Source organism: Lepisma saccharinum, chromosome 3 (genome assembly GCF_977018435.1).
Source record: "Lepisma saccharinum chromosome 3, izLepSacc3.1, whole genome shotgun sequence".
Taxonomy (NCBI): Eukaryota; Metazoa; Arthropoda; class Insecta; order Zygentoma; family Lepismatidae; genus Lepisma; species Lepisma saccharinum.
This window is the reverse complement of record NC_139231.1, coordinates 48,797,399-48,812,092: the sequence shown is the minus strand read 5'-3', so window position 1 is coordinate 48,812,092 and position 14,694 is coordinate 48,797,399. Positions and strand designations below refer to the sequence as shown.

General features: G+C 42.1%; 1 protein-coding gene across 5 annotated transcripts in view; it reads left to right on the top strand.

Moving 5' to 3' along the window:
• LOC145985016 (zinc finger protein basonuclin-2-like) overlaps window positions 1-14,694 on the top strand; it is a 388,343-nt gene that overhangs the window by 320,890 nt on the left and 52,759 nt on the right. The window lies entirely within an intron of this gene.

Below are 14,694 nucleotides of genomic sequence, written 5' to 3'. Positions count from 1 at the left end.
CCTTTCCCGGGGGAGGTGAATTTCATTTGACGGCTGCAAAATCCATAACATAACAAATACAGTCTGTTTCTTTTGTGTTAGAACCAGTCCTTTCGTGATCCAGCAGTTAGCATACCTTGTATAACCAGATATTCTGGGTTCGAATATAGCTAGGGGATAAGGTTTTTCTCTTGTTATCGCCAGTTCACGGTTTATCATGTACATAGATGCTCCCAAGGCACCCACAAAATGTCCAAGATCATCCTCCCCTCTGATATCGAACCTTGAAGCAGGAAAAAGGGTCTTATTCCTGTTCCTCATTAGCGTGCACTCCCCTCCCCTCCCTCCCTCTCCCTCCCTTTTCCATTCATTAAAGAAAACAAAGGAAACATCCGTTCACAACAACCAAAGTGTGATTGTTAAAAAAAAAAAGAGCGGAAAAGAAGCCCACTGTGAAATTGCTGCATGGTTTCCCTCGTTGCAAATGGGGGTTCTTCCCCCTCCTCCTCCCTCTCTGAAACAATTAGGGAAGTGGCGCGTAAATTACGGACAGCCTCAGGTCCTCATCTGGAAAGATAAGAAAGGACTTAATTAGAAAGACTGTGGTCGTTGTGTACAAAAGCAAACGTTTGACTTCGCCGATGGCATCGGCTGTGTTCGTTCTTCTCTTGGATCGAGTGTTTCTCCGTAATCTCGTCATTGTGTTGTGTGGTCACCGTGAACAATTGTTTCTTTGAGTTTGTCTTCAAGTCCACTTTATGCACAGAAAGGCTTATTGGAACTAGACCTACAGTGAGATCCGAACCACTTTGTGCGTCCCAGCAATTATTTCTACACCTCTAGGTAGAAATTGGTATGCAACAGAAGGGGTTAGGGTGGAACAGTATAGGAAAGTGAGGATTGGAAAGAAATGGCAAATCAGAAACGAGAAATGGAGATGAGTTTGAATTTGAGTCCACTATATGCACAGAAAGAATAAACGGGACTCGACCTACAGTTAAATGGGATCCGAACCACTGTGCAATGTGCCTCCACCGGGTATCGAACCCTTGGAATATAGATGAGAGAGAGAGGGAGAGATCATACAAAAAGGATTAGGGAAGGCCGGCAAATAAGTAGGCAAAGGAAAATATAGGCATTCATACAGTAGAGGAATAAAGAAAAGCTGTACAGCAGTGGGAAGATAGGATAAGTGTAATAGATATACAGAATATAGTAAAAGCATAAGGTAATGAAACCTAGGATAGTATATGGGAGTTTTAACAGTAGGCGAAGAGAAAATATGGAGAATAGGAAATAATAGTGAAAGATATCGAAAGATGTGAATAAAAATAAAGCAAAAATTGGAAGACCGAAAATATAAAATAAGAATAAGAAACAACAAGATGAGCACATAAGGAAGATGTGCAAGGGGATATCTTGCAATAAGGGAAGAAAATATTGGAACAGGAGGTGGAAGAAAATACTAATATAATCATAGTAGGCGTAATGGAGTAGGGTACAGGTTAGAATACTAAGAAGACCGGGTGAAAATCATTAAGTAAACTGAGAATACATGGATAAATATTGGAATGAGCACAGTAGATGTACAGCAGAGACAAATGAATAAGGACGATAGGAAGAAGTTCAAAACTGAGAAAGAGGGAATAGGCACTGCATTGATGAAGAATCGTGCCAGCTCTGCAGTTATTATAAATAAATAGAAGAGCAGAGGTTGTAAAATTGACAACGTGGCAAGAAAGACGTCTGCAGCCCAGCCAGACGACAGGAGTCGAGACGAACACTCTCCCTGCATGCTAGAGACAGCCACTCAGCGATGTTTATCTCGAAGCTTTTAAGGTTCCGTGACACGTGTTAGTGACCATGCGACCGCTAATAAAACTATCACACCACCCGGAACAGTGACAGCAGCACCAGACGCACCAAGCGATTGCCAGGCCTTCTCGGAAAGAGTCAGCAGAGTGTAGAGAGCCGAATGGGTCAATGTTCTCTTCAAAGACGTATTCAAAATGAGCGAGTATAGTTTTAAAAAGTCCTATAGGAAGCGCTGACTAATCCTATTTTCTTTTTATAATCAGTTCGCAGTGTACAATTGCAATATTCTGACCTGTAGACCGTTATACCGTGAACTGTGCAAATCAGTACATGGTGATTTACTCCCAATTAGATACAAACGTATACCAATGTCGTGAGAGTATTTCAAGAACACTTTATTGCATTTGTACTGTACGAAGAATCCGTGTCAAGAAATTGTAAGTTCTGTACGAAACTGAATAGCTATGAAATCAGAAGTTGATTAATTTTATACAGAACTCGGTGGTTAGAAAAATAAAATATTGATTGATTGATTGAGTCGGTGTTTTAAGTCCACTTTCTGCACAGTAAGGCTAATTGGGACTGGACCTAAAGTTTAAAGTGGGTTCCGAACCACTATGAGCCTGCACCGGGTATCGAACCCGAGACCCCTTGATTGCAAAGCGACGACGAAAAATTAAATATTGAAACACACATGTGATGTTAATCCTATCTGAAAATATTATATTAGTAGATGAAAATTCATTGTACAAGTGTCAAGTGTTTTCGTACATAACGTATCAAACATTTAATAACATTTTTGTATTTGGTTATTCATCTTCGCTTTCTTATCTCTTTAGGCTAATGACGACGAAGATCGATGAAGATTAGATGAAATTGTTGGATAAACAAACACCAAGGAAGCCCATTGCCAGAACTTTCGCTCTGAAATTGGGCTATCGAGATGACAATTTTCGATCTTATTGCAAAGGTATAATGAAACAGAAAGAGTTCAGAAACTATGGACACATATAATATAATTATTGTTGGCGCATTTTTCTCTAAGTTAATCCCCTAGTAAATCAATAAACTTTCGTTTCAATTAAAGGCCGTCAGTCTCGGTGCTAATGTTTATTGGGTACTATCTTTTAACTACAAATATTGTATTTCTCACCGACATCATTGACGAATTAGTCGTCGAGAAGGATTGAGTGATCCAATACAACCCCTTCTCTAAGGGAAGAATCCTCCTTTTGCAAACCATGCATGCAAGGAGAAAAATCTAAGAGCTTTGTGTGGGAGATTTGACATTTGGCCCCCCACTAGATTTTCGAATTCAGAATGCTAATCCAAAATGCTGTTTTCACATTACACCGCCGTTCGTTCTGCACGTACAAACTTTCTTGCTCTTTCACCCCTTCCCCCTTGCGGTTCTCTGCTAACGATGTCAGAATAACGCTTCGTAAACTTTCAGACGGTATAGTGAACATAGCAGAATTACAGCAAACTCCGCCTACGACGCACACACACAACACGCTCTTGACTTTCCAGCTCACATATGTGTCTACAAAACAGAGAGAAAAGTTATTTCTTTTTTTTCGTGCCCCCAAACCTCCTCTTGCAGTGGAAATTACAAAAAAAAAGAAGTATTTTTTCCTCTTTTTCCCCCAGAAAAAAAATTCGGCCTTTTAATTGACTTAGCAGGAAATCCAGAGAACTGGAAGATTAGTGGCTCTCTCTCGTCATACGCACGCATGTAAGCAAACGACCGCACCACACAAAAGTAAAAATTAAAAATTCCATTGCGGATGACATGAATAATTGAAAGACCCTCCCTTTTGTTTCTGGTAGAAAGGGGGGGGCGGGGGGCAAATCGCACATATTCACGGGGGCAGGTAATTGTTTAAGGTTTGTCTGCGTATAAGAATCGGTTATGTGTGTGTCCACACACGGTTTGAAAGAACGTGTCGTACACCGCGTGTGCAGAGGAGGGGAAGAAGTTGGGGCTTGCTCTTTTGGTCATATCATGTGGAACGAGGTTTCTGAAATTTCACAAAGCTGGATCTACGTACAGAGAGGGTGAGGGGGAGGGAGACGATGGCCATTGTGTTACTTTAACGTGCTTCGCCATTGTGTTTTGTTGCGGAACGTCAACTTACTTTGTAGACAATGGGAGATGTCTGCAGACGGCGTTGGTGCCTGTTCTTTTGGGTCTATAGGAGGTTTTTCATACGGTACCAATCTGCTGAGGGTTCTATGTGCAAAATACAGTGCAAAATGCGTTGACGAATTCTCAAGTTTCACTTCTGACTCTCCAAATACTTTTTGCATAAGAAATGTTCATAACATAATTGAACAGCATGAGCACCCATTCATTGAGATCTACAGTAAACTCACGAAGTTGCTTTCGAACCAACAACAAACTCACGTATTTGGTTTCAGACCAACAGCAAACACACGGAGCTGTTTCCAAACCCACAGAGAACGGAATGGTAATACCGAGACAAGATGAACCTTGGACCAGACTCGTCTCGTTTCGAAATTGAAGTAGCAATATTGCTGGTCTCGTTTGCAGTATCTCATTTGTATTTTTGTTATTTAACGTCGCCTTTCTACCACTTTTGGCTAATCGTGACGATGAGGATGAGTGATAATTAGATTAAATTGATGAAGGAACAATCGTTCTCACCTTAATTTTGAAGTGAAAGTCTCAGTCTCAACCATTGTACAAAATTATGTGTCTAAAGGTTATCGCTCTGACCTTTGGTGCCAACGGTCCCGGGTTCAGGTCCCTGTAGGAACTCTAATGACCCAACATCTTGAAGAGAATTGTAGAAAATGGGTACAAAATTAATGCAGAATTAGTGGGCTTCGGTTTTAGTACTTGACCAACTGATTTCCAAATTGGAGAATAAAACTCTGCTTCTTTCATTCTGGAACCTTTTTGACTTTCTCGGATGGAAACACTGATCTAGGAGCCCTTCAACATTCCGCGGAAATGGGTCTCCGGGAAAACGCACTGCAGCAAAGATGGAGGAGGGGGGCTAGCGGAAGGTTAATTTCGGCAACCAGAAAAGGGGGGGGGTGCAGGGCCATTCGCTTTTGTAGCATCAGAGGACAACAAATGGTCCGGCGGCGTAGGACAATCTCCAGCGGCAGTTAACGTGCCTTTTCATTGTTGGAAGGGACCACAAATAAACAGTGTTTCTTCTTGCCACTGCAGTAATCAAGCAAGAGTACTTTATCACGCCTGCCGCCTGCCTCCCTTGTCCTGGCGCTGAACTTGCGGATGAAGATACAGGTGCTTGCAGACGTTGGATGCGTGTACACGTGATTTGCACTATTTCGGAGGTCTGTTTATAAACTCCAATGGCAGGGAAGTTAGAATGATGACATTTAAGCACGCAAGAGACCATTATACCATCAGAAATCCACTAAGTTCGGGTCCAACTAGCACAAAACCAACGGAGATTGATTCAAACCAAGAGGAAACCGTGAAGATTCATTCAGACCAACAGCAAACTCACGGAGTTACTATAGAACCAACAGCAAACTCACGGAGTTGCTATCGAATCAACAGAAAACTCACGGAGTTACTATCGAACCAACAGCAAACTCACGGAGTTGTTTCGAACCAACAGCAAACTCACGGAGTTTATTCGAACCAACAGAAAACTAACGTATTTGCTTTCAAACCAACAGCAAACTCACGGGGTTGATTCGAACCAACAGCAAACTCACGGAGTTGTTTCGAGCCAACAGAAAACTCACGGAGTTGCTTTCAAACCAATAGCAAACTCATGGAGTTGTTTCGAACCAACAGCAAACTCACGGAGTTGTTTCAAGCCAACAGAAAACTCACGGAGTTGCTTTCAAACCAATAGCAAACTCATGGAGTTGTTTCGAACCAACAGCAAATTCACGGGGTTGTTTCTAACCAACAGCAAACTCACAGAGTTGATTCGAATCAACAGTAAACTCACGGATTAGAACCAACAGCAAACTCACGGTGTTACAATCGAACCAACAGCAAACTAACGGAGTTACTATCGAAACAACAGCATTGGTTTCAAGTCAGTAGAAAACCCGCAAGATTTGATTCATTTCACATTGTTCTGATTCAATGTTTGTGTCTCACCAATGTTTTTAATTCTGAATTTCATGAAAATGGATGTGTTGTTAATTCCTTCTTAAACCATTCATGAGTATTTTCGTGTTAAAGTACTGCCTGGATATTTGCTGTAGCAAAGAAACTAGCCATTCACGAAACTGTTGCAAACGCCCATATAACAGCGAGTGGAATCCATATAAAGGAATTCATCTAGAGTTTTTAGATTGTAAAATATCGCCGTGTGCTGAGAAATACTCGTAATCCAACGAAACTTGTAATTAATTAAACTTAATGCTTTTTTTTCTTCTGGCTTGAAAATCGGTGAAATAAAAATTTAGTGAACGTCAAAAAGGCAGTGAAAGGGTGTTGCTATCAATAGCTCTTTCAGTAGTTCGATTAGTTACCTCAGTTAGTGTTTTGGATTTTAAAAATGGTATTCGGAGATTGAATATGAAATCGGCACGTTTTCGCCAAGAAAACGTAAATAAACCCATAAATAAATCTTTGAAGATTGTGACTTCCATTTCAAAATTCAGGATTAGGGCTACACCGTCTGGAACCACGCCGGTGAGGTGACTTGCTGGTCGCAAGAACACCTTACCACCCGCGGGGCGACTCTTGTGATCGCCGTTGAAAGGCGAAAAAGAGGCATGCCCGAAGACCCATTTCGTTTAGGTAAGCTGTGGGACATCCACGGCATGGAAAGAAAAACGAGAAAGATTTAATGAGAAAACAGTTAATGAGGGAAAGACCTGACTGAAGGGATGCTCTGTTTGTGCGTTGGCGAACCATTAACGCCGGGACGCCGTTCCTTCTGCCGCATTGGTTTTCTAGATTAGTCGTAACCGCTTTCGATGATACTGCACATTGGTTAAGGACCATGGGATGACTTTGGGAAAACAAGAAAGGCGAATGAAAGAAGGAATGAACCTGCAGAGAACTATCAACAAGGTGAATGAGGAGGAGGGTTTTAACAATGGTTCCAACTCCACGATTAAATCTCTTTCTATAGTCTGCAAGAGATTCGGTGCTTCACGAAATCCTGTGTACTTTGGTTGGTCCTTTGAGCCAAACAATTAACATAAAGTGTAAATGTAGTTACGAATGAAACTGTTTAAATCCGCCCGTGGGATCAGCGCAATTAGATCAACTACAGATAAAGACTTAAAACATAATTTGAAATTGAAGAACTGCTTCTCTGTCTCAACGATGACACTGTTTCTGACTAATTCAATTCTGTTTCTCCTGGTCAACAAAAATAAACCGGCTCAGTCAATAGTCATTGCCAGTGGCTGTGTTCAGTGTCAGTGACTCTGTCTCCAGTGTCGGTGGCCATAGCTCTGTATCCAGTGTCGATGGTCGTGTCATGGCATTGTCTCCAGCGTAGGGCTGTGCGATATCGATTTTTCAATATCGAATCGATATATCGAATATCGAAAATATCGACGTCGATACCGATATCGACGATCCAGGCAATACCGATATCAACAATACAGACACATGTATATCTTTCAAATTGAAGTTTCGTTCCTGCCCTCTTCTGGAGCTGTCCCTGCTCGTAGCGTCGAAACTATGCATCAAACAGAAAAATGTTATTACAAAATAGTTTGTGCTGTGTATGTGCTGTATCGAGGCGAGACAATCATTTACAACTTGAGACCGAGTCTTTGTCAACTCTTGTCTCGTATTGTATAGATACCATCCCTATACTTTGGCACACAACAGTAACCAGCAAGTTCTATGAAGTAGGAACCTTGTTATTTTTGTTGGTTGTTGCACGTATTTGCTTTCCATGTTCATCAGAGGCAATCTCTCATCATTCAACTCCAAAGTTCTGTGCCCGCATTCACCTCCCAAATTCTGTGCCCGCGTGGTGAGCGCATTACTTGTTACCTAACATCCTTATGCTTGACTTAACTTGTACGTAAGGAATGCAACACCACCATACGTCGATATTTTTACGATATCGACGCTTCGATATTTTAAAAATATCGATATGTCGAAATATCGCACAGCCCTACTCCAGCGTTGGTGACGTCGGTAGTGATGGCTCTGTATCCAACGTCGATGGCCATGACTCTGTTCCAAGCTTCTGTGGCCATGGCTCTGTCTCCTGTGTCAGTGGACTTTGGCTCTGTTCCCAGCGTCGGTGTGGACGTGGATCTGTATCTAGAAGCTGGAGGAATTACTCAACATATCGGTGCTTATAGAGTAACTCTTGCAGATGGTAGAGCAATTACTTTTATTGATAGCCCTGGACATGAAGCTTTTTCCGAAATGCGGTCAAGAGGGGCTAAAGTAACGGATATAGTTATTATAGTGGTTGCAACTCGATGGCCATGGCTCTGTATCCAGCGTCGGTGGCTATGGCTCTTTTCCAAGCTTTGGTGGCCATGGCTCTGTATCCAGCGTCGATGACCATGGATGGCTCTGTCTCCAGCGTCGGTCGCCATGGCTCTGTTCCAAGCTTCGGTGGCGGTAATCTAGTTTCAGTCAAGTCCATTGTAATGGCTTGATTGAAAATCAACAGCAATGTTCAATTTCAGTGAACACGAATTTAAGGACCCGGTTCAAGCTTGGAACGACTTTGGCACATTTATCGTGGATCTTTTGGGGAGGAACTGCTTCCAGTTAATTTTCTCGTCGGTTGGCAACTGCTGCTTCAGGGCCTTCCAGAGAAGAAAAAGGACACGGCCCATTGGCAAATGAACGGAGGAGAGTGGGTTTTATATTGGCATCCGAACGGGAGGCCTGATGGAAGAAGGCGGAAAAGACAGCGGCGACCGTCGTTTGTCAACTGACGACAGAACGATTTACTTGACGTCGCTACGCTTTGAAGTCTGCACGGCGAATTAACGGGAAATGAAGCCAACCCGAAGGTTTTGGTCACTCCGGGAATTAAATCGGAAAGTTTTAAATTACAGGTGACGAAACTCTCGTTCCTCCCCCACCCACGATTTCCCTTTCCCCTCCCCTACAAGCTATCCCGGACAATGCAGAACACACAGAAAACAGCTTTCGGTTGACCCAGCAATTCATCGCAAGGCGGACAGAGGGATGATTGGATTTTTGAGACAAAATACGACCACTTGGGCAATTAGGCCCCCTTCCCCCTCTTCACCCCCAACGTACCTCAACGGTTAGCGAAATTCCATTGTTCTGTGTGGCGGTGCTGTTCCGATACCTGCAAACTAAACAGGTGTCAGTTTCACACTGTCGGGCGGTTTGAAAGCGATTTTCCGTCATTCGGGTTCGACGGTAGACACAAAACAGGATGTTTCTGGAGAAATAACACGGCGTTGTCTGATGAGCACACAGCAGGAGGGGGTGGCACTGATTAGAGGCAAGATTTCGCATTTGGAAGGATGAAGGTCGAATCCAAGGAGATTAACAAATAATGTTCATTATCCTGTACAGACCTCAAACTGTCGGAATCGTAACTCCAGCTCCTTCAATATATTCCCTTATTTTCTCTCGTGTTTACTTGCTATCCTGCTGGCTACACAATGCATTATATTTGATTATGCTTGTTTTGTAACATTTAGTATTTAGTGAGCTCTTCTTATTTTTCATTATCTTTCAAATATTTATTTTCATTTCCTTTCCCTCTGTCGGAGTGGTCAGAGAAACCTGCTACGAAGCCAAAGAATATATGAAAATCGCGCCCATACAAAAATCTGTGTAAATCGCGACCAGTTTAAGTATCATTCCTAGCGACTACCTGGTCACCATGAGTCACGGCCCACCTGTTGTCCCCCCCCCCATGAATCACGTTCCAATGCATTGGGATTCCCCCCACCCACTTTATCCTTTACAGCTTTCTATTTTTCACACTTATTACTGCTCTAACTTTCCTAGTGTTCAGTTCAGTTCGTGCGCCTTGTGTTTTTATGTTGTTATATGTTCGATATGGAAGTGACAACGACCAGCTGCGGTAAGCCATGTGCCTGCCCACTATGAAGGATACTCGTATATTGTAAAGTGAACCAAAGAAAACGGGACATTGATTTGGTGTTGTTCAAAACAGAGATCAACCTAATCTAACCTAACTTACGAAGAGGACGGTGACATCAGAGCTTGTTTGAAAGCAATATCCTACATCCAAAAACTTGAGTAAATGGAGTAAAACTTCAGTTCGTGGCCCTAAAGTTAGAAGTATATAAATAAAAATGTACATAATGTAAATAGTAACTTATAAAAAAATCCAATATTGACGATGCTTGTAAACTAATTTTTAACACGCCAAAATGACAAAAATTTAGTTTTGCTATTATGCCAGTCCAAAGTCTGGATAAAGTGTGATGGGAGTCAGTTTTATTTGAAAAATGTGATTAATTGACAGGTAGGGACCGTACTGGGCGCAATTTTCACTGGGCGCGTTTTAAAGGACACCGAAGCCAAAGGTCCCAAGTTCGAACCAAGGCTAGGCTCCATCATTCATGAAGAATTGTATCAGTTCGTCATTCATCCTCATCTTTGTGATTAACTCAAAATTTAGAAAAGAGACGTAAAATAATGGAACAGTGTATTCATTTGTCTTTGTTCATATTTAACCCCCCCTTAAACGTTGACTTAATTTTTGAAAATTCTTGATTTTTTTTCACTGGATTTCAGCTTATTTACATTGCCAGTGTCTGTTTTAATTTCGAATTCTTTAAAGTCCTAACTTTCTTGTACCTTCATTTTATTTTTAAGCCTTCCCTGGTGATAGCACCACGCTCCGGCCGCCTTAACTACTTCCCCCACGTACTCGTGTTATTAGAGGCTGGGTGAATCCCAGAGCCTTTCCTTTGGAAGTATACCTACCTAAGATGACCCACCCGTGGAATCGAAGTCGGATCTTCCGCTTGGCAGTCAGGTACCTTTATCGATTGGACCACCTCGACTTTTCAGCACACCAGAAAATTTATGGCACTTGGAATGCCACCATTTTTTTTTCGAAACTTAAATTTAAGTCTTCAAAGATATTCGTAGGCAGTGACGTAACGAGAAGTTTATCTGTCTCATTCTTGAATAACCATTTCCGTGAAAAACCTTCAAGGTGGCCGTGAACCTATTCCCCAATTAATATTCCAGTATTAAAGTTCATGTTTGTTTAGCAATATTGAAGAATATTGTCACTCCCTGGAACAAACTTAGACTTTTCCACAAGTTTTTACTTTCGAGCGATCCTTATACGCGTTATGGAGAGGATCCACCTCATGCTGGCGGTCCAGAGAGCTCGACAAAAGAGATTTGCACCGAAAAGTAGAGGAAAAACCTATTGTTTTATTTACTGGAAAGCCACAGTTGTAAACTTTGAATGAGGAAGAAATTTCGAAGCGGTTGGAAAATCCTTTCCCCCCCTTTCTGTAAGCCTCCAGAGCTGCCTCAGTTCTTTCCCTCCGTTATTCAGAAAGTTTCCCGCGGATTTCGGACAGGAAGTTGGTGGCGCTGTAGTCGCTGTTTCCGCCCGTTGATGGAAGAGGGCGGAAGCGGTTTCCGGTTCCTTGCGTAGGTGGATCTCCCTCCTCCCTCTTTTTTGGATCTTTTTCCTCGGTGGCGGAGATGGAATGATGGTCTCCATCCAGAAGGCTCTCCCTCGTATCTTTCCCCCTCCTTACTCAAATTATCCCTTGTCATTTCGGGTGAAACTTAACAACCCGGTCTTGAATTATTGACGCTTAATTTCATCTGCCTGTCTGAGAGTATAAGAGGGTTGTTGCATGAAGTCAGTCACTGGCTTGACCAACAGGCAGGGTTGCATCCCTCTTAGTAACCGTCAAAAGCTCCTCTTTCGTGTCAACTTCAGTGCAAGGAAGTTACATACATTGCAGCGAGCTATTCAGAAGCGTATAATGTAGGTTAGCTATTCTACCTACGAAGCCAGAAGCCAAGAGACTAGAATACAGGAGAACAGTCGATTATAAATTGTAAATAAAATCGTTTATTTCAAGAAGAAGATGATGGTGTTTCTGGAGTCGAGAACCTGATTTCTTCTGCAACCATGCTGCTATATGCATAGCAACGTGGCTTCCTTGTAGAAGCCGAGAACTAGCAAAATCGATGCATCTAACCATTTATACACAACGTTTACGCGAGCCTATCTGCCATAGTGAGATAATCCAGATCTTGGACTCAGCATACGCCACTGATAGCACTATATACGAGGGTTACAACAAAGGTCATGGCAACATTTTTTCCCGCGAGAATGCGGGACCAGCACAAAAATCCGAAATATACAAATAGAAGGGGGCAATGTATGGTATTGTGGAATGTATGAACAGTGCAGATCTAGTGTACCAAGTGCGGGATAGGGAAGCGAGAAAATATCGTGCCACATGTGTTTGTCTGAAAGCACAGGAACATTACTGGAACAAAAGAGGCACGTACGACGGTATGAAACTGTTCTCCCACAGTTTCCACCAGCATCCTGGTTGGTTGGCTGATTTGGTGATTGTCCACTTTATGCACATTAAGGCTAATCGGGACTGGACCTACAGTTTAAAGTGGGATCCGAACCACTATGTGCCTCCACCGGGAATCGAACCCGGGACCCCTTGATTACAAGGCGACGACGCTACCACTGCGCCATCGGGGAGACCCTCACCAGCTTCCTGTAGCATTTTCTGGCATTTCGTTCTCGAAGGACGACTATTTTGATACACTAACGCTGTTGACGCCGTGGCACGACGGTTGACTTAACAATGAATTACCACTGCCCTCTGTACAATAACCGTTCATCACACTGCCATCTAGTGATGTGTCCACATACTATGGGTGTCATGTTCTCAGAGACATACGATCTTATTGTGGTACCATCGTTTAACTTTGAGACAAAATACAGCTGCCCATGACTTTTGCTGTAACCTCGTATATAGGTATGTATATTACAACTTGTGCACCTGGAAGGGGGTAATCAGTATATTGTATTAGGAGAAATATGTTCTAAAACTTTATGATATTTCATTTTCATTGTGTTTGATGTGGCTGAATTTAGAGAAATACATTTTGGCCAGTGAAATGGTTGATTAAAATTAATCAGGTTTTCTTCTGTTGTTAAAATAAGATCAATCACAAGTTGTGTCTACGAAACATCAATATGGTGCTTTCATTATGCTGTTTGAAGGTTTGAAACAATCTCTTGTGTGCTATCCAGAGAACATTCTGAGTGACGGTACCAGAATTGGGGAGAGTATCAGTGTACACACACAACCCAAAATGTGTCAGTTGACACAATTATGTTGACTCCAGTAGCACAGTTAAGTTTATAAACTGCTACTGATGTTTATTTGGTGCATCAAAATACAAAGAGCAGTGCATCACAGGGTACATTCACCAGCTGCTATTGAGTATGATGCACCGAAAATGAATTCAGAAACGATCGTTTCAATGAAACCAAAAAATACACGTTACTTCAAAAGTGTATCGCCCCTGATTTAATTTTGACGCTCCAAAAGCTTCAACAGTCCTACAGGCAGTAATGTGCCACAAACTAAAACTTTACATGTATTACTAGACGCAGACAAAAAGGTAAAGTGCTGTTTTGAAGAGAAGTGTAATTTTCAACACCGGTCATGTCCAAGAAGAACAAAATATCGCATTTTTCCCAAGCATCAACACTTGGGGGGAAAAATAAGACTGTAATATCGAGAAAGAGTATTCTGACTAATCACGAGAATATTATGTGTAGTAAGTAATCTATTCTTGTTCTACAACACGCTGGATCCCGTGATGTTTATATAGTATTCGCGTATTTTAGAATACTGTTGTATTGAGCGCCCATCGCTGATTGCAAGTAGACCTAAGAGAAGCGGAATGGATATAAAGGTAAATTTAGAGACAAAATGGCGAAAATTTTGGGGTTGGGGTTGGGTGTGTGTGCATAAATCACCGTAAAGAGGAACCACGGAAGATCTACCAGGCGTTTGAATCCACTAACCAGAAGGTGGGGAAGGATCTTGCTGGCAACTCCTTATGCAAACGCCACGGAACAAATATCCAAGCCAGTACGCAAGAAACCAAACTCTTCTCATGGAACGTATATAATTGCCTAAGAAAGAGAAGGCATTACCTCTCTGTCCACCGTCTGCAAACCTTAATGGGTAGGAAAACAAGCACAACCCTTTCGGAACGTGAGCAAGAAGGTGGTCCATGGATACAGGGGCATTAACGAGATCAAAGATAATCCTGTTTGCCTCTCGCCGCAGTCTTGTGTGTGGTATCCGTGACACCTGATGAGCTTCAATGCTAGAGTAGTAATGGAGGAGTTACACAGGAGTATGAGCTGAGCTTTTGTTTCTTTCACGCGAGGGAGTAAACATCTTCAGATGATTCCACTTGTTTTTGGCGCTAAGGTTACATAAGCCCTTAGGATTTTTCTTCAATCCTGTGAGAGTCAAAGGGCTTTGCTAAAAGTACCCTCTCTTAGTTTATCCAGTAATCAATGTTTTTCTTCCGTCGAATATCTACAAATTTACCTGGAAACTTCATGGTTTGATGTTCCAGAAGAGGTTCGGTGAGGAAACAGCAACACAAGGGAAAAGTAAACAGGCCTGCTCTGTATTACGAAAATAATTCTCCCCATAAAACAGGAGGACCTACTATTCCTTAACAACGCCTATTACTACAATTTTTTGCTGATTTGTAGACTTTTGTGGCCCTCAGTGATGAGATCGTTCGTTGCCATATGTTGCTGGCAAAAAAGAAGGAAAAAAACACGACAGCTCGGCAATTTTTCAGGGTTGCAAAATCAGTGTAGCTTTTATATAGTTTTCAGAACACGAATCAGTTTCTAGTTAGTTTTCTTTCCTTTGATGCAACATTTCTAA